Raw genomic sequence first — 3,843 nt, 5'->3', positions numbered from 1 at the left:
CCCTTGAGGAAGGACCCTGGTACACTACCAAAAATTTATACTATTAATCTTTCTCCCATCCTTCCCCAAGGAGACCTGCAGCCTTTTACCAGAGTAACTGTATATTGGGGAAAGGGAAATAATCAGAACTTTCAGGGACTACTAAACGCTGGATCTGAATTGACATTGATTCCAGGACACCCAAAACATCACAGTAGCCCTCCAGTTAGAATAGGGGCTTACAGATGGGCTTCCAATCAAGATGGTGGAGTGGACGGTTCCTAGCTTCACTCTCTCCCACAAATCAAACAATTTGCAACTATTAAATAGTAACAACAGGAGGCCCAAGAGCTGTGCGTGACAGGCAGGAGCCACACACCACAGTACCCCGAGCCCAGGCCAGTCCCCACCACACAGAGAGGCCCAAGAGCTGTCGGGTCCACATGCCCCAAGTCAGCTGGGTCAGAACAGGAAGGTGCTGCAGAGACCCCCAGTCCAGGCCAGTCCGTGCCGCCCAGAGAGGCCCAAGAGCCGCTGGGCCCACACGTCCCAAGCCAGCCATGAAAGAACACGCAGACACTGTGGGACCCCCAGCCCAGACTAGTTCCTGCTGCCCGGATTCGGCAGTCCCTTCAGGACTCGGGCCAGACATCAGGGTGGAAGGAGTGGACCATGATACCCCCTGCCACAATGGCTAAACACCAAAGGAAGGATACCACAAATATGAAAAGTCAAAAAAGTACACCACCAGCAAAGGAAAGTAACAACTCTCAAGCTCTAGATCCTATACAACAGGAAATCCTCGAAATGACTGACAAGGAATTTAAAGCAACAATTCTAAGGAAACTAAATGAGATACAAGAAAACTCAATTGGACAACACAATGAAATGAGAAAAAATACACAGGATCTGAAAGGAGAAAGGTACAAAGAAATCAATTCCCTGAAAAAGAATCTAGCAGAGCTTGTGGAGCTGAAGGATTCATTCAACCAAATAAAAAACACAACAGAGTGTAACCAGCAAACTTCAATAAGCAGAAGAGAGAATTTCTGACCTTGAAGACAGGCTGCTTAAATTAACACAGGAAAATCAGAAAAAAGAAAAAAAAAATTTAAACTGAAGAAAATCTAAGAGAGATAACAGACAACCTTAAACACTTAAATATCTGAATCATGGGTATTCCAGAAGGGGAGGAAAAAGGAAATGGAACTGAAAATATATTCGATGAAATAATAGCAGAAAACTTCTCAGGTATAGGGAAAGTCACAGATCTTCAGATTCAGGGTCCCCAAGATCCCTAAACATATTCAAACCCAAAAAGGTCCTCTCCAAGACATGTTATGGCAAACTGGCAAAGCTCAAAAACAAAGACAGAATCTTAAAAGCTGCAAGAAAGAAGCAGCAAGTCACCTATAAGGAAGCCGCAATCTGACATCAGACTTTCATCAGAAACCTTAAAAGCCAGAAAAGAATGGGATGATATATTCAAAACACTACAGGACAGAAATTACCAGCCAAGCGTGCCCCCCGCCCACCCCTCACCTCAACCGCTGCCTCGCCGCTCCCCCTCGTCAGAGCAGCCACTTGTCTGCCTGCCCACCCAGCTTGAGGCCCGCAGGGAGCACAGCGCAGTCCGTCAGCCCACGGGAGGAGCGATGGCCTCCCAGCATCTCTGCAGCAACCAAGGACGACCAAGAGAAGAGGAACAGCCGGGAGGGCGCGACCGTGGCCCTGCGAGTACAAAGCGGGTGAACTGGTCTTTGCCAAGATGAAGTGCCACCTGCACTGGCCAGCCCGTATTGATAACTCCCAGAAGGAGCTGTGAAGCCTCCAGCAAACAAGTGCCCTATCTTCTGTTTTGGCACCCATGGAACTGCATTTCTAGGTCCTAAAGACCTTTTTCCATATAAGGAATACAAACACAAGTTTGGAAAGTCAAACAAATGGAAAAGACCTAATGAAGGATTGTTGGGAAATAGAAAATAACCCAGGAGTAAAGTTTACTGGACGCCAGGCAATTCAGCAACAGGGCTCTTCAGAAACGGAGGGAGAAGGTGGAAATACTGCCGATGCAAGCAGCGAGGAAGATGATGATAGAGAAGAAGATGGAAAAGGCAAAAGAAAGAATGAAAACAAGGCTCAAAATGGAAAAAACCATACACTTCAAAGAAATCCTCTAAACAGTCCCGGAGATCTCCAGGAAATGAAGATGACAAAGACTGCAAAGAAGAGCAAAACAAAAGTAGCTCTGAAGGTGGAGATTCCAGCAATCACACCAGAAACACACTTCAGACCTGCAGAAAACCAGTGAGGCGACCTAACTACGATAATGAATGCTGCATATGAAGAGAAACCACAAGAAGCTTACACGTTTGGTTGTCTACTATTCTTGGATTTGGTATGAACCAACACATAGTCCTCGCTGTCATTGACAGAACCCCCATTTGTATGTACATTACTCACATTCCTCGCTGTTGCGTTTGGGGGAAAAACATTTTAGCCTTTTTAAAAGTTATTGATTTAATTTCATGTTATTTGGTTGCATGAAGTTGCCCTTAACCACGAAGGATTATCAAGACTTTTTCACAGACTTATACATGTCTAGGGTCCTTTCATTAAGGCAGTTATGATCATCATTTTCTTGCCTTTACCCAACATCACCAACACCCAATGTTGGAGCAGCCAGATGTACACAGCAAGCACTATTAGATCTAAAGAAAGAGACACTAACACCATAATAGTGGGGGACCTGAACACCCCACTCTCATCACTGGACAGATCATCTAGGCACAAAATCGACCGAGAAACACAAGATCTAAACAATGCTTTTGATGGAGTTTGGATGTGTTGTCCCCTCCAAAACTCGTGGAAATTTGATCCCCAATGTGGCAGTGTTGGAACCTGACTGAGTCCTGGGGGCAGATCCCTCATGAATGGATTAATGCTCTCCCTGGGGGAGGAGGGGTAGTGAGTGAGTTCTCACTCTATTAGTTCCACCAGAGCTGGTTGTTTAAAGGACCCTGGCACCTTCTCTCTCTCTCTCTCTCTTCCTCTCACCGTGTGATCTGCTCGTACCCGCTGGCTGCCTGCCACTTTTCCGCCATGAGAAGCAGCTGCCTGAGGCCCGTGCCAGATGCAGCTGTCCCAGAATCGTAAGCCAAATAAACCTCTTTCCTTTATAAATTACCCAGTCTCAGGTATTTCTGTGAGAGCAACACAAAACGGACTAGAACAGCAGCCAACAGGGGAACAGTGACAACAGTGAATTGGTTTGTTGCGTGCATATCACATTTAAAGAAGAAAAGAGATTACTCTCTGAGCAGGAGGCTACAAACGTTCCTTTCCGCACTATGCTCTCCTGAGGCACTCAGGGCCATCAGACCATAAAGTTATCTACTTTATAAAATAACACAATACAACAATGTCTATTTTCACAGAAAATCCTAATTGGAAATATACCAATACGATAACAGTGAGGGTTCGATGGATTTTCAGTGATTGAAATTCAACATACTCTTCTGAAATGTCTACATCATGTACATGAGCACATTATCACATCTATACTTTGAAAAGTCATTTCAAAAAGAGTTTCAAGGTGGGCACATCAGCCCTATGTACACTGTGCTTTTTCATCAAATACTAGAAAATCAATTGTCTCCTGCTACATAAGTAACCCAAAAAGTTTCCATGAGAAGCCTCGTCTTCAAGTGTCCATTATGATCCACTCTCCTTCCATTACCCGTATAAATACGAATAAAAAATACTTAAGGCCAATGTGAGTTGGACGTAGAATATTTCACACCAAGAATTTACAGCACATTGACACTTCCATTAGTGAACGGACAGTCCTTAAAATACACACCA

General features: G+C 44.7%; 1 pseudogene; it reads left to right on the top strand.

Annotated features, from left to right (window-relative positions):
- Positions 1–1,597: 1,597 nt before the first annotated feature.
- On the top strand, positions 1,598–2,300 carry LOC103582495 (annotated as a pseudogene).
- Positions 2,301–3,843: the final 1,543 nt, after the last annotated feature.

The sequence above is a fragment of the Galeopterus variegatus genome, unplaced genomic scaffold (genome assembly GCF_000696425.1).
Source record: "Galeopterus variegatus unplaced genomic scaffold, G_variegatus-3.0.2 Scaffold16476, whole genome shotgun sequence".
NCBI classification, from domain to species: Eukaryota; Metazoa; Chordata; class Mammalia; order Dermoptera; family Cynocephalidae; genus Galeopterus; species Galeopterus variegatus.
The sequence above is the reverse complement of the archived record's forward strand: the minus strand, read 5'-3'. Positions and strand labels throughout refer to the sequence as shown.